We start from the raw sequence: 17,843 nt of genomic DNA on the forward strand, positions 1-17,843 counted from the left end.
AACCTGTTGGCTGAAGTTTCCTCATCTGTAAAATGGGCTGGACAAAGAAAAAAGAAACTACGTCAGTATCCTTGCCTTAAAAACCTCAAATAGAGTCATGAAGAGTCAGCCATGACTGAAAATGACTGAACAATAAAAGTTTTAGAGTATTGCTCAGGGCTCTGAAAAGTGACTTTCCCTACGTCAGACAGCCTGCATGTGTCAGAGGTAAGGCTTACCACTTCCCTAATTAGAGTTCAGCCCTCTCTCTACCCATCAAACAGTAAGTATATTGACTTTTGCTCAGAAAGCATCATGTAATTCATAATGGAACCACAGATAACTCTACAATTTTAGGCACCAAAAGACACTATTCCAATTGATTTGAGATCTCAGGAATATGTGTGCTCCTCCTCTACACATTTCTTTAAATCTTTCAATTGAACCAAGATGTAAGAGGCATCTGTTTTTGCAGTATCCTGTGCTAGGTTCTGGGGGCACAAAGTCTTCCTCTCCTCAGAGGACTCATATTCTCCTTTGGGAGGGGATTTGGATGTGGGTGTTCTCTGCATGGTCTAACCAGAGCAGAGGACAGGATCCTTCGGCTTCATTTGACTGTGAATGAGAATGAGAACATATATGTTTGGATTCAGGGGATATGAAATGGAAGCAATATTATACATGGAAAACCAATAACATGAATACTCAAGATGGGAGAAGAAATGAAACCAGAATATATCTAGAAGAACTTGAGAAAACATATCAGCAAAATACTTCAGTGTAAGAAAATCTTTCCAGAATACCAATTTTCCTTCCCTGAAGTATGGGTAGATTCTAAAAACCAAAGGAAAGATAGCAGGTTAATATGCTTTGTCTTGACTAGAAGGCATCCTCTTCAAAAGTTAGAAAGATGTGGTTTAGGATAATGGTTTTTGAGTGGTCTGGACAGCTCCAACAGTAGATAGTTGGTCTTGGGACTGATTTCCGTGACAGATTTAAAATTTCTAACACAACAGTGCCTATACTTTTGATTATTCCATGAATAAATATATTTGTTAAATGTTTCACTCCATCTCCTTTAAAGTAACTCTATACTCAATTTAGCAAATCAAAGAATTGCAGATTTTCAGCAATATAGGAGATATTGGTGACCACATTCTTAACTGAAAAAGAACCTTTTGTACAGTCTTTTGCTTAAAGACATTCAGGGATGGCAAACACACTCATTCCAAAATTGGGCCATTCTATTTTAGGGCAACTTTAATTGTTGCAAATTGTTTGGAGACATTAAACCTAAATTTAGCTTTTCGTAACTTCTATCCATGATTTCTAATTCTACTCAATGAGACCAGGAAGAAAAAAAACTAATTTCTCATCCACATAGCAGCACTTCAAACATTAGAAGATGGAAATTGTTTTATGGAATTTTTATTCTAGTGAGGTTCATTTTATTTGAGGGAAAAGGAAAGAGAGGCAAGGAGTTTCCCAGGGGTGAGTAAGTAAGAAAGGGCTGAGTGGATAGCCTGGAATATACTTCCTTCTAACAGTAGACTAAAAATATTTAACATTGTCCTAATTTAAAAAATGTGAGAAAAGAAGGTACATCAGCTTGGAAGGCCACAGCCAAATAATGATTACTGAGTCAGCATCATATCTCTTGGATTATTTATACTTTTTCTCTTTCCTTCCATGGAAACTGATCCTGAGAAAAAATGTAGAATTTCTTGATAAAATTATAATGATGATGATATTAGTATTTTTCAAAATTCCAAGTAAAAAAGTTCCTTAGTATATCCTATTAATTTTTTTAAATATTTCTCATAAGTCTTGCAATCATATGCCCTTAGTTTTGCTTTCTTGCTTGATTTTGGGTTAAAATGGGTACTTTATTTCTGGACATCATCCTAATGTAATAATCTCTTACATTGCAGGTCTTTAGTGATAATTCTTTGGTTGTTTGAATGCTACCTAACCACATAGGGACAATTTAATTCAGCTGAGGCCAGTAAAGTGGCTGATTATGATAAGTTCAACTAAATTCTTACTTCTGTTATTTCCTAACTGTGTGATCTTGGGAAACTCATGTAATTTCCAGGGGCCTCAGTTTCCGCTTCCATCAAATAAGGAAGTTGGATTTGATGACCTCTGAGGTCCTTCTCAGCTCTGGATATAGAATCGTACATGATCCAACTCAAGAAACATTTAGAGTTTACCTTATTTTACATTCTTTATTTGGTGATGGTGATACAAAGACACAACTGAGACAGACTCTGCCCTCAAGGAGCATATCTTCTGATGCAAGAGTTCTTCATCCAGGGTTGGTGAATTTGTTGTATGTATGTATATATGTACATTGCATGCATGTGGACTTGTATAAATGATTTCTGTGAAAATATGAACATGATGTATATATGTACATATTAAATGTAATATGTATATGTATGTTTTATCTATAAAAAGATTGAGATACAAAGATAAATATAGATAGAAATGCACATGCAGATAGACAGACAGATAGATAGATGGATGGATTGATGGATGGATGGATAGACAGACAGACAGACAGACAGACAGACAGATAGATAGATAGATAGATTTTGATTGACTTGTTTTTCTTTTTAATCCAACATGTATATTTTTATGCATCTAAAATTTATTCTGAGTAAGGGTTCATGGGAAACCCTTGTTCTGAGGAAATCAATTCTCTTCTCTCATCTCCACGTCCTCTCTATTTTGGGAGACACTTAGGGGAGAATAACTGTCCCATTATATTTATTGCACTCAGTAGTACCTGAGTTAAGGCTTTACAACAAGCACTTCTATTATTTGTCTCATGAATAAAGCATGGACATATGACCTAGGTATACAGGGATATATAAATAAATCAGAAGACTAGGGAACAAATTACCTATCAGATTTATGGGTAAGAGAAGAATTTATGAATAAGCAATAGATATAAAGCATTATTAAATGTAAAATGGATAATTTTGAATACATTAAATTGAAAAGTTTTTTATAAATAAAATAAATGTAGACAAGATTAGAAGGAAAGCAATGAGTTGGGGGGAAATTTACTGACAATTTCTCAGATAGAGGTCTCATATATAAAATATAGAAAGAACTTTGAAAACATATAGTAATATGATAAATGGTGAAAAATATAAACAGTTTATGGATGACAAAATAAAGCCATATGTAACTATGAAAAAATGCTCTAAATCATAATTGGTTGGAGAAATACAAATCAAAACAACTCTGAGATATCATCACACACCTATCTGATGGGCTACAATGATAAAAAGGCAAATTAATAAAGTTGGAGGATATATAGAAAAATAAGGACACTAATACATTGTTGGTAGTATTGTGAACTGATGCAACCACATTGGAGAGCAATCTGGAATCACTCAAGGAATTATAAAACTGCATATACTTTTTGACATAGGCATACCACTATTATGTTTATTTCCTAAAGTGATAATGAAAAAAAGAAAAGAAACTCTATGTTCTAAATATTTATAGCAATGCTTTTTCTCACAGTAAAGGACGGGAACATGAAGTGATGTCCATCAATTGGAGAATGGCTGAACAAATTATGGCATATGAAGAATACTATTGTGCCATAAGAAATGACAACTAAGATTATCACAAAGAAATCTTGAAAGACTTACATAAAGTGATTCAAAGCAAAGTAAGCAGAACCAGGAGACTATTGTACAAGTAACAACAATAATATATACCGATCAACTGTGAATGACCTAACTATGATCAATAATGCAAAGATCCAAGACAATTCTAAGGGACTCATGACAAAAAAGAATATGTACCACCATACAAAGAACAGAGTCTAAAAGCAGATGGAAACATAACATTCTTTATTTTATTTCCCCCAAGAATTTCTGCCTAGTGTAAGCAATATATCTTGTTTCACAACATAATGAAGAAGGAAATATATATTATATGATCATATATTTGCAATCTGTATGATATCCCCTGCCTTCTCGGAGAGTGTAGAGGGGTAGAAGGGAGGGAAAACAAAATGTGCCATAGATTTTTGAACGTAGCTAAAGTGAGAATTTGTTTCTCTTGAGTAACCATATTTATTATAATTTGTCGTGTATTGGTAATAAATCACATATATTATTACATATTATATTGTTATACATTAAAAATGAAAATAAATGGAAAAAAGATTCCATTATTTTAAAAAGAAAAGGCCAGTCAAAGAAAATAGAAACCATTACAATGCAAAGCACATATAGGTAGATCTGAAAAAGAGTATGGTAATAAAGGTCCACATTTTTTCCCTCTTTGCACTGCAGGCAGGGAGCTCAGAAACCCATCTCTCTATAGTGAAGTTTCTAACTGTTTAGTATTCTGGGCACCCACTTTGGCAAGGAGACAGTCGTGTGGCATATATGGCGCTTACATTATGTGACTGAGCAGTGGAAGCAAAGGAGAACAAGAAGGGACTACCAATATTGCTTAAGGTCTTCACAGAGAACAAAGGCTTTTAGAAAGGGGAAAAAAAAGTCAAAACATCCTGGAGGAAATTTTAAACAGAACTGAAGATATGACATATTCTCCAGGCAGGCAAGTTGAGATACACCCAAACAACACAGAGCCTGCTGAGGGAAATGGAGAAAGACACCTTGATATCCATCACTAAGACAGCAACAGGACAGGAAGAAATTTAAGAGACTTTTTTCTATACTATTTTTTTCCCTTTGATGTAAATTTTATATGTAAACTGGGTGTTGCGAATTTTAATGAAGTGTATACTTTAAATATATTAAAATGAATTATGCAAGAAAACAGCAGGAAGGGAACAGATGTACAGATCGGAGGGGGTCATGCTCAGTTTCACTCGATGAAGGTTTGTTTTGTCGTTTTGAAAAATTAATGCAATGAAATATTAAAGGCAAACAAGAAAACTTGAAATTGACTTTTGGAAAAAGGTTCTTTCTTTCCATGAACTGTTCCTTAAAAGTGTCATTGCCGTTAACTGGGATTGTTGCAAGCACAATTTATGTTTCTCCCTGATGTTCTAAAAAAGACATAGAGGATATTAACCAAACAGAGAGGCATGCTCATTCATCTCACATTGAAAAATGACATTCAGAGCTACTTATTGAAATGTGTGAATGCATATTCCCAACCAGAAAGACACTGTGGCCTCCTAAATAGAACTAGACTGAAAATATAAGAGAACTGGGTTCAAATTCTTCCATGGTCACACAATTTACTGTGCGTAAGAGGCAAGATTTGAACCCAAAGGATTCACAGGTCTTTATGTGTTCCCATCCAGGTTTACATATGTAAACTGACAGCTTCAAGTTTACATTATATGGAGTTTTGATTTAAAGAGATTTTAGAAGGAGGAATAGGAAGGGAAGATCATTTGATTATAATTGTAAGCAATTTTTCAGGAATGGATTTGAAATTACTTAATAAATATTCCCATTATAAATTGCTACTGGAAAGGCAACATTGTCTAATGGTTAGAGAGCCAAGTTCATATCAGTATCACAATTAATTCTCTAGTAAGTTGAGAAGCAAGTACCAAAGAACATTGGTAAATGGAATTACGCGAGACATTGAAATCACAGAATCATAGGACTGGTCAGAGACAACTAGTCAGTGAAACAACAAAGTGTAAACTATTCAGCCCCTTGACAAATATTCATACCTACCTACAATGTAGCAGGCTACATCGTCTCTCCTCAATTATGTAAGTAAACACTTTAATAGTAGATCAGGGTTATAGGATGAGATTAGAGCTGGGAAAGACCTTAGAGATCATCTAAGTCAGTGGCTTTATTTAACAGATGAGGAAACTGAGGCCTAAGGAGGTAAAGTGACTGGCTCTAAGGCATCTAAGAATAATCAGTACAGTCAGGATTCAAACTCAGATCCTTTAATTTCATTCATTACTTTTAGGATGGGCACACATATCACATAATAAGAGGAAAAGTGGGAAATCATGAGAAGTATAAATTGCTCTGAGTTTAATTGAATTAAGTTGGTGGATCTGGAAATTAAGGTGTTTTTTTCCAATTCGAAAGATTAACAATATATCAGATATTTACCCTATCAAGGTGCCTGCCACTGCTTATCTAAAGACAAAGGGAAAACAAGACAAAACAAAATAAAATAGTCCTTTCCCTCAAGAAGTTTATATTCTTTGGTGAGGGGCAAAAAGGGAGGAGAGATGTACAATGTAAAGACAACAGGCAAACAGATATATGATAATTTCGGGAAGAAAGAGAACACTTATAGCTAACGAATTCAGGAAAAGATAAAGATGGCACATGGGTTAAGCCTTGAATAAAGCTAAACATTTTAAAAGGCTGAGGAGAGGAGGCGATTTTTTGGTGTATAGTCAGTGAAAAGGCAGAAAGGCCAAAGAAGTTTGAAGTTCAACAAAGGACTAGAAACTTGTAGGCAGGGAGGCTGAATGCATAATGAGCTGTAAGTGATTAGCTTAGAAAGATAGTCCAGAACTAAATTTTGAAGGGCTTGTCTTTTATCCTTGAGTTAATGGAGAACCACTAATGATTCTTGACAATGGGAATGAGCTATCAGATGTACTTTAGGAAGATCATTTTGGAAGATAGTTGGAAGAAACATTAGGAAGGGAAGAGGTTGGAAACTAGGAGTCTAATATAGAAGCTGTTATTACCATCTACTCTAAGGCAGAGTCTATGAGAACAGATAGAAGGTGATGGATGGAAGGGAGCAGGTAGTATTGACAACACTCAGCTACAGTGTGAACAATGGAATAGGAAGTAAAGGACTAGTTTAGAAAACAGTAAGGAGCCATATTGGATAGGCTACAGTGGCATATGAAATCCTTCATGGGAGATAATTAAAAAGTTGAATTTTCTACAATGTGGGATATATGGGACAAAGAGTAGACTAGGAGGATGTAATCAAAATTACTTTTTATGAAGACTAACTTGGCATAGAGTAAAAGATAGATTTGATGAGGATAATTGGAGAGGAGAAGAAATTACAAAGAGAAAGAGCACTTCCTGTACTTTCTACCATAGTCTGGGACAGTAGTAATGAAAGCCTGAAATCGGATGGCAATAGTGGCAAGGAGCAGAGGGGAGTGGGAAGCAGATGGGACACTGAACCTATAGAATTTTTTTTAAAACCCATACCTTCCATCTTGGAGTTAATACTGTGTATTGGCTCCAAGGCAGAAGAGCGGTAAGGGTAAGCAATGGGGGTCAAGTGACTTGCCCAGGGTCACAAAGCTGGGAAGTGTCTGAGGCCAGATTTGAACCCAGGACCTCCTGTCTCTAGGCCTGACTCTCAATCCACTGAGCTACCCAGCTGCCCCCTGAACCTATAGGATTTATTTGCTAAGGAGCAGAAGAGGAGAGTGATGAAAAAAAAATGTTTCACAATCTGAATCTTGATGACTAGAGGAACAGTGAGACTTTTCACAGGAACGAAGAATTCAAGAGAAGGAACAGGTTTGGGGGGCATTTGAAACTGTGTTTGGTTGTATCAGTGGCATATGAACTGTTCTACAGCCACAGAATGATCCTTTAGACTTATACTGTTTCATATGTATGTTCTGTGAAATCTTTGTATCAGTGTTTTTAGCCTATTTTAATTGGATTAAATTTAAAACTAGTTGTGAACTGCCCAACCCACAAGAAGCCAGAATGGGTAGATGGGGAATGGAAGTTAAACTCTGTCTCTGAATGACATCCTTCTTTCTCTTATGGCTCCTGCCAGGGTTCAGAGGAAAACTAGGTACATTTAAGCACCTCATGACATACACAGCCTTTGGCTCCCTGACCACATAGTAAAATTCATTCCTTCACTTTATCTGCAATGAATATTACCCCCATCTGTCTCAGCATCTTTCTACTGGCCCTGATGTGTTTCTGCCTGCCTGTCACTTTTCCTTGCATTCATCTCCTCGTCTGGGGCTTCATGATTTGTGTGTGATTGAGCCAAAGGATCCATAGCAAACTGTCACCTGTCTGTCAAGACACAGAACTGGAAATTTCTTGATATTTTGGCTGGTCACTCTAGACCAAGAGTTGTTCACTAGGGCTCTGTAGATCTAATTTTTTTTATCTGCCTTTAAATCTAATTGGGTGCCTTTGTAATCCTATTTTGAGAAGATGTCCATCAGCTTCCAAAGACTTCCACAGGGGTCTATCACACAAAAGAAGGTTAAGGATTCCTGCTCTGGTCTATGTGCAGGTACCATTCCCTGGTAAAATCAGAGATATCCAGAAGCAATGCAATAATTCATACATATCCATAACAACTTCAAGAACCAATGGGAGAAACGGAAGAGTTCCCATCACTTTCAAAAATGGAGTCCATGCTGATCTTTGAATGCTTCCACCATTTATGTCCTCCCTTAGAAAGGTCTGACTGGTGGACCCTGATTCCCAGACACAGCAAAAGGAAATCCAGATGCTAAGAGGTAGCCCCATTTGGTACTCAATCAGTCATCCCCTTGCCTCTGCCTTCTCCCCATCAGAAAAACAGCTAAGATGATATAAGAACCTAGCACAAAGAGACACTCTTTTTGATATTGCATATACTGCCTGAGGGAATCAGATGGCACACAGATAAATAAAAATTAAGAATGCCCTTGTCAACATCTACCATTGACCCCCATACAAACATTATTCATGAGGAGAGAAAAGCAAAGCAGAGGGTCACGCTAACATAACTTGCATGATTTTTCAGGGTAGCCTTGTGAGAAAGAAAATGAATTTAATAGATTCTTTATTTTACTCTCCCCCTTAGCAAATCATTTTGCTTTATGTTATGCTCATTATCATCAGAGTATGGCTGCCTGCCAGGATACACAGCTTGCTGGTGTATATATGATATAGTTTCTGACCCAATGGCTTTCTGAGACTGCCCATGTATCCTCTTTGGGGAACCATAATACTCCCTAGGCCCATGCTTCATTTGTGGTCAAGCCATTTCAACCAATTAAAAAAAGTATAGTTCTGAATCTGAATTCCCTTGGAATTCAAGGAGTGAGGAAAATTTGGGGCTCTCACTCTATGCTTTAGATCAGCTACCTTCAACCTAGAATCCATGGACTTTTTTTTTTTTAGTGTTTTGAGAATTATTTTAATATAATTGACTTTCTTTATAATTCTGAATTTTTTTTATAGTTAATATTATTCTGAGCCAACTATGTGGTTCAGTGGAGTGCAGACCTGGAGATGGAAGGCCCTGGGTTCAAATTTGGTCTCAGACACGTCTTAGCCATATGAACGTGGACAAGTCACTTAACCCCAATTGCAATGCTCTTCTGCTTTGGAATCAATACTTAGTATCAATTCTAAGACAGAATAATTTGTATATATATATATATGTATATATATATATTCTGAGTCTAAAAGCCTCATAGAACTGTAAAATAATCCATGACACAATGCAAAGGTTATGAACCCATTATTTAGAAGGAGGGATTGAAGAATGACAAAAGGGATTAATTTGGAAGGAGGAATCTATTTCAATCCAGGGGATTTTCTCATAGGCTGGAAAAAAATAAAAAAGGAACCTGTCCTAACAAAGCTTAGTTTTGCTGCATCATCTTTGGTTGGTACTCAGAACCACTACATCCTAAAAGGGGAACAGTTGGAAATATTTTAATATGCCAACCAAAGCAATTATTTGGTCCCCTCCAGAAGAGGCAATTTAGCAAGATAACCCTTGATTTTCTGTCTTCATAGAGAAGAGACAACATTAGAGATGAATGAAGTCCAAACTTCCTGACATCTCCCTTTAATCATTTCCCAACAAAGAGCAAAACTGACCAAGGTCTAACCTCTTTTCTTCTTCATATCTAGAACACAGAAATGACTAAAAAGTAGACAGCCAGACAAGAGGGAAAATAAGCAGCCTTGAAAAATGGTGGTTGTGCTGAGTTTATGAGTGGGCAAAGAGTTTTGAATTTGGCTTCTGAGACTTTTTAGGGGTCTGACCCTGGACAAGAAACTTAACCTTCCAAGCAGTTTCCTGATTTCTAACATGGAAATAATATAGAATAATATTTTAATAGATCAGTATGTAATATATTATTATATCAAATATATGTTATGTGATATATTAAATATAAACTATCTAATAAAATAATATAATAATAAATAAATCACATATAAAGGGGTCATGAAGTCCAAATGAGATCACATATGTCACAGAACATTTCAAAGATTAAATTGAGCTAGAAGCATAATCTCTGTTTTATCAAGGCAGCCAAGGAGCATAAGAGAAGTCAATGAGATGCTCGACTCTTGGAGGACTGAGTTGGCTTTAAGTACATCACACATAAGGTCACAGAGTCAGAGAATCTAGAGATGAAAAGTACCTTTGAGTTCAATTAGTTCAACTCTCCCTTTGTACAAATAAGGAAATTAGAGTCCAAGGAAGTGATTTGCCTGTAATTATGCAGCTGATAAATATCACTGACAGGATTTCCAGATCTTTTGACCTTGAAAGGCAGCTGATTCTGAATTGAATAAAGCACTGGGTCAGGAGTCAAGAAGATTTGTGTTCAAATACAGGTTAGACACTGTGTGACCCTGGGTAAGTCATTTAATCTCTGGGTATCCCAGTTTTTTTTTCTTAACTTTAAAATGAGGATAATTTTAGTATCTATCATAGAGTTTTTATGAGGGTCAAATGAGATAATACTTTTAAAAAATTAAAAAAAATACCATAGTACCTGGCACAAAGTAGTGCTATATAAATGTTTATTCCCGATCTCCATTCTCAACTCCAGATTGTCTTATCTCAGGACATTACAGCCTTTTAGGTAAATTTATCCCAAAGCCTTGTTCTTTATTCCATCTTCATAAAGTTATTTTTTTTCCGCAGAAGAATCAGATGTATTGGCATTATACAGCTATTTATAGAAATGTTTTTAAATAGAGTACATAATTGGCACCTAGCCATCAAAAAGGAAGCCATAACACGTAGAGAGTTGTGGCTGGTACAGAAGAATGAAAGATTATGATTGTCTTCAAACGTTCTTTCATCCATCCATTCACTCATTCATTTACCTTTCCAAAATTGTATTCCTGCTTCTTATTTGAGCTCATATAGAATCAAAGTCAAAACAGTTGGGAGAGATTTCAGAGGTCATCTACTTCAATCTTATCATTTTAAGCAGAAGAAAGAAGTGACTTCTCCAAGGTGGCACCGATCTTAAACTTCAGAGTCAGTTTTTATAATCATGAATCATGGCTCTAAGTTAAAAGCTTGTTCCATAATGCTAACTGCTCAAGAACCAGACCAGGGAAGAGGACCATATGGGCAAAGGGGAGCAACGTGCTCTCATCTTCCTCCCTGTCTTCTGCCATGTTCTCTCCATTGAATTCTATGCCTCCAAAATTAGAATCACAGGCAGGCAGTGGAACTGGAGGCTGAAAGGGATGGTTGAACACAAACCAGAGCTGAAGTTCTATATGGCTTATCTGGGTTCACAAACCAGAAGCAAATATAATTGCTTGGATTATACAGGAACTCTTATGACTACTCATGGTTTTTTAGACCATGCCTAGGAATCTGTTGTCACCAATATTTAGGAGAAAAAAAATTAGAGTGAGATATCTCAGGAACAGTAAAATAAAAGGCATTCTGTTTAAGAAGAATGTCTAATGTATACATATGATAGCTAATTGATTGAAAACAAATAATTCTGGAGCAGTGACCTATGGAGTCAAATACTTTATTTTTTTTAGCATTTATTTATTTATTTATTTGTTTGTTTATTAGTATTCTTTAATTTAGTCATTGATTTCTAGAATGAGTGCTCGTCCTCATATAACCTTTTACCATAATCCCAACCGAAAGAAGAGAAATAAGACAGATCTACGATTTTCCTTCTGCAACCTACCACTAACCAAAATAAATGAGACTTGCATATGCTTTTTAACTTTCTAATTGTATTTTCTCACATAAATCCCATCCTTTAAAGGAGATTATTTTTTAAATAAAATTTGACTGTAATATTCTTTTCCATTTCAATTTCTTTTTGTTCTCATTATCATTTGGAAATAGCTTCAGAATTATGTGGTTAGAAGGGAACACATTGAGTGTTTAATCTAGTTAGGTTTATCTAAACTAAATACCTGAATGAGAATCTTTTTGTACTCAATCCCTAATTACTAGTCATTCAGGCACAACTTTTGTTAACAGACCTCTAGGGAGCTGTCCATTTCAGGACAGCTCTCACTGTTAGGGACAGCTCATAAGCATGTCTTTATGGCTGCTTTTCCTCAGTGGGTCTAATTTGTCTTTAGGTTCCTTCAAATATCCTCACAGTTGTCACTGTTAGAAAGAATCCCTTCACCTGCAGCTGGAGTCTGCTTACTACAATTTCTCCTTATGGTGTCAAGTTTTGATCTCTGGCTCTAAAGAAAACAAGCTTAATTCTTCTTATACCTGACAACCTTCTGATCACTTAAAGGCATCAAATAAGCCTCTCTGACATCTCTTCTCTAGACCTATAATTTCCATTTCCTTTAACTCATACTCCTGTGGCATGAACGGTCTTTTACTATCCTACTCACCTGCTTCTGGATTTGCTAATTATCAATGCCCTCCTGAAAATGCTGGGTCAGTTACTCAGGACTGAACAAAGAGGCCCATTGTTGCATTTAAGAATTGATCAGTTTTATAGGTAGAGATTTTCCTAAGGAAAAGTGCTCCAGATGAAATGGAATATACTTTGTGTTTACCAATATGGATGACAGCAAAAACAATAAACAGCATTTATCAAGGACTTTGAGATTTACAAAGTTCTTTATACCTGTTAACTCATCACTTTTTAATCTTTAGAGAACTAATTAAATGCTCCCTAATATTAATTATTATTGTTATTTGTGTTAAATCAGATTTCACTTCAGAATTAAAAGGTAGTACATCTCAACTGGGGAAAAGGACATATTTAAAGTCAGAATTCCCTCCTCTAGAACTTGGCTTTGCCACTTTCAACTTCAATGACCTTGAGAATGTCGATTTTTCTCTCTGGGCTTCAATTTCCTGCTTGTTAAAAAGAGGGGAATGGAATGGCCTTTAAGGTTCTCATTCTGCTTATCTCATCATTACCCCAGGGCAGATCCATCAATTCCCAGGGCAGGCTTCCCAGCTGATATCTCCATCAACCCTTTCCCTCTAACCAGGGCCACCCCAAGCTATTTACAGTTCATAAGGCTTAGATAAGATAGGAAAAATCAACTCCAGTCCTTTCTGTGAGATAGAGGATCACTATCATTTACATGACCACTGTCACTTCAAATTCTTCACATGATACCATTTGTTCTCTTTCTCTGTCCTGCATGTCCTGGCTCTATCATCTTAACTACTTAACTTAGTTTAAGACTCTTGGGCTTTTCCATCTTCCCTAGAGCTGAGCTTTCTTTTATGTGTTGTCTCCCCAAAATAGAGTACAATCCTTGAAAGCAGGGACTGTCACACTTTCTATTTGTATTCCCAATATCAAGCCCTGTCTTTACAACACAGTAAGTACTTTTCATTCATTCATTCATAGAATTCTTATACTATGATTGGATTGGATGACTCTAAGAATGGAATTCACTAATGCAAAATGCCCTCATTTAGTGTGGATTTTCAGTTAGGAGGAATCTGTTAATATTAATAATTCATAGTAAACCTAGATGGCAGGGGAGAAGAAGTCTCCAATGTCTACCACTCCTTTGTCTCCAATGCCCAGATGACCTGGACTACTTGACCTCTGACACTATAGTGGTTAAGAGTCATCTTCTTAGAGGGCAGCTAGGTGGCTCAGTGGATTGACAGCCAGGTCAGAGATGGGAGGTCCTGGGTTCAAATCTTGCCTCAGACATTTCTTAGCTGTGTGACTCCTGGCAACTCACTTAACCTCTTGCTTAGCCCTTACCATTCTTCTGCCTTAGAACCAATACACAGTACTTATTCTAAGACATGAGGTAAGGTTTTTTTAAAAAAAGAGATACTCTTTATCTCAGTGAAATAACTATACTGGTGGTTGGTAGGGTATACTGAAAAGAGTAATGGAATTGAAATCTGATAATTCTGGATATGAATACAGCTCCACTTTTCCCATTTGTAAAATAATGGAATTGGGTCAGATGATCTGTAAGATCCTTTCTTTTTCTAAATGTATTGATCCTAAAAATCAGCTGGATTGAGACAATTGAGCAAACATTTATTGTGGCCCAACTATGTACAAATACCATGCTAGGGAAACAGAGAGACAGTCTCTGTCCTCAATGAACTTATGGTTCAAAAAAAAGTATTATTCTTCTTTTAATGAGTGGATCAGGATAAAATTCAGGTCATATAAGTTTTTTTTTTTTTAAAGAGAGGGAAAAATTAGTAATTTATTTAGATAATTCAATAAAATTGAAAAATACATGTCTATTATCTGGAAATGCAGAAAACTGGAATATGCAAGTGTTATTCCTTTTTCTAAGTTTATGAAATAATACATAGAGAATCAAAAAGACATCATGTAAAAATGTTTTAGAATTTCCACAAAAATTTTGTTTCCTTTTTTTTTTCTAAAACTGGCATTTCTATATGCCTTTCATAATTGTGGGGTTAAAAGGAATGTATGTGGATCAGGATTGTCCAAGAGATCAAAATACAATATGACACAACTAGTTGATATTTTTCAGCAAAGAAAATAAAAAGTACTCCCAGAAACCGGTTCTCGTGAATATAAAGCACTAAATAGGAAGAGTAAGGCAACACAAATACAATTTTCACCACATCTCCCATTAATATCTGAAAAGTGAGTTAAAATGTAGAGACAAAGGGGCCACCTTTGTCCTTTTCCAACCAAATCTACCATATACCTGTACCAACCTGGGAGCAAAAGCTAAGCAAACTGTATATCTTTGGACTATCTCAGTGACTGGGAATATCGAGGGACATTAACTAAGAGCAATTATGGCCTTTGAAAAGAGAATGTAAGTCACATTTGTACTTCAAAGTTCATGCAAACTGGGAAATCTCACTCAGTTTCTGAATATAAATATTTTATGATCAGAGCTCTAAAACTTCTCAGTGTTTTAAACTCTAAAATGTTGAAAAATTACTTGAAAGGCAAGAAGGGGGTTGGCAAAGAATAGGGAGGGATGCTTCCTTTGAAAATGAAATAATTCCCTGATGCATAAACGGCTTCCTCTATGAAACACTAGGAGAATCTTAGTATCAGAGACAGGAGAGGTAAAAAAAGAAGACTGGGTCAAACCAGAGACTCTCCAACATCTGTGCAGGATTAGTCCCTAGGGTAGATTTCCTAGTACTTTGATATTCAACTGAAAATCATCAATGGACTTTTTAGAATGACAATAGGGGAAATGGGGGTGGTAGTGTTGGTACAGATTGCTTAAAAATAAATCATGCTCTTTGAAAATATCTACCCAGCTCAAATCCACAAAATGTCTTTCAACAGCCAACAAATCCACAATGAAAATCACAAACCATTTAACAACACACACAGAGTACAGTTATAAGATTTTTCACAGAGTGTTAAGTTTCACAGGCTTTTTATTTAACCTGTATTTTGCCAGATTTCAAATTTGAGGTTTTGATGACATGTGAGTTATGAAGGTAGGAAGACATGGGTTTAAACCCCTCCTCTGTCGATAAATCACTTGTGTTTTTTGAGTCTCAGAGTGGCTGTTTGGGTTATGGATTCTATAATTAGAAAGTGAAAAAAAAAACAATCAGGATATTTCCGTTCCTTTTCCTTTTAATAATCTCTTTTCCATCTCTCTTCCTAACTAGAAGGATGCATGCATGTGTATGCATGTAATAAATATTTATATATTTGTGTGACTATCAATGTGTGTGTTCATACACATGTATACAGGTACACATACATATATACACACGAACATACATAAATGTCTTTAGTTGTTGTTGCCTTGCCCTGGATAAACTTATCATCAGGAAAGTCATCAACATGGAGATTCCTTCAGCTTTGCTTCTCCTATCTCATCAGTCCCCTCAGTTGCTTCTGAACCTCTGCTGGGAGGGTTGGAGAGCAAAGCAAAAAAACTCTTTCCATAACCTCCCTTTAGAGAAGTCTCAAAACCCCAGTCTACCAGCTGTTCTGCTTGGTCTGAACTCTATCATCAACTTCATCATTGCCCCTCCCCTGGTGCCCTCTTGTACTTCCTCCTATTTTTCAACTTCTTTTAGTGTCATCTCCCCAATTATATTTTAATATCCCTAAGGGCATGGAATGTCTTTCTTTTTCCATATTTGTATCCCCAGAACATTGTCAGACACATGGAAACCACTTAAATGTTTTTCATGTCTCATCACAGAGTGAGGTTATCCTTGAGAAAAGCTAAGAATTCTTACAGGAAGAGATGACTAGGCAAGAGAGTCCTTAAATGACAATTATTTATTGGTCATTTTATTGATACAAATAGTCACTACATAAAATATCATTTTGATTAAAACTGAACCAAACTATTCATATCAGTAAAACATATGTGTCTATTCAAACTTTATACTCAGCACCATATAGAAACGTGATTTTGATATTCAAAAGGATTAATTTTGCCCATTCCAGCTGTTTTGACACCACATAGATGTAGCCAAATGTGCTACATTTTTTTCTTAAGGGCAGAGAAAAGTGAAAGAGGGAAACCAAGCAAGCAAGAGCAAACACTTTAGGGCACGCATCACTGGAAAGTGACTAAAAGGTTCATTGAAGAAAATCCATTAAATCTTTCAATCTATTATCTCACTTAGTTAAGCTAAACTTTGACACTCTGGTTTATAAGGGAAGAGAGGAGATTTTCCTTAGAAATTCTCAGGCTCAGGGGAAAAATAAAATGGACTAGATGGCCTAATGATCACCTCCATTCCATCCCTGAGAGACTCAGACATTAAAGCAGTCAAATTCATTGCCTAGGAAGAAGGAAATGAGGAATAGGACATTTTTCCTGAATGAAACAGTAACAAGGAACCAACTAGAAAAGAATGGTTATTTACTTACACGTTAGTAAGTTTGGTTTGTTTTGGACTAAATGGTTAGGCCTGTAGTGAGGAAAATCTATTGGGGAGCACTTCCTCTGACAAATATCAACTATATACCCACAAGGAAGTAACCTAACCCACAAAGTTTGGGCCCAAAGCTAGGTGAATTAAGGCTTCAAGGTATTTATTGATTGAACAACTTAAAAACATCTTACAATAATTTATTATTTAATCACTATATTCTTACTCTTAGAAAGACATCTTTGGAAATTACTTTTTCTATGCTTCAGTTTTTGGATCAGTAAAACTTGATTTAAGGATGGATTGGAAAAGGAGTTAAAAGAGCTTCTTAGACATACTAGTTCTATAAGTGCTATAGAACATGCTACCTTAGAAAGTGTGTCCAGAGCATTTCAATAAAGTATATATTCAGCCCAGATCTCCATAAGACATTTACAAATAGATGCCAACATGTAAGATCTTTATTGTCATGCAAAAAACTTCACCCTTGCCATTAATGGCAAGGCATATAATAGAAATAATTACAGTGGAGGTAAAAGGAGAAATTCCAAGTAGCTAACGATACCACCTGGCATTAATGTAATGTTACTGGAAAATGATCCAAATATGATGGAGACAATTGAAATTGAAACTATTTACCTGCAGCAAATTCATAAGCACACATATCTATTTGTTTTTTCCAAAAGAAATGAAAAAGAAAAAGAGAGAGAAGGAAAGAGAGGAAAGAGGAGATGCAGGGGGAGGAAGAGGAGAGAGGGAGAGAGAAGAAGAAGAAGAAGAAGAAGAAGAAGAAGAAGAAGAAGAAGAAGAAGAAGAAGAAGAAGAAGAAGAAGAAGAAG

At 35.9% G+C, this 17,843-nt stretch overlaps 1 protein-coding gene across 1 annotated transcript in view; it reads right to left on the bottom strand.

Annotated features, from left to right (window-relative positions):
• RBMS3 (RNA binding motif single stranded interacting protein 3) overlaps window positions 1-17,843 on the bottom strand; it is a 755,361-nt gene that overhangs the window by 236,338 nt on the left and 501,180 nt on the right. The gene's annotated exons all lie outside the window — the stretch shown is intronic.

This window comes from Gracilinanus agilis, chromosome 5 (assembly GCF_016433145.1).
Source record: "Gracilinanus agilis isolate LMUSP501 chromosome 5, AgileGrace, whole genome shotgun sequence".
Lineage (NCBI taxonomy): Eukaryota > Metazoa > Chordata > Mammalia > Didelphimorphia > Didelphidae > Gracilinanus > Gracilinanus agilis.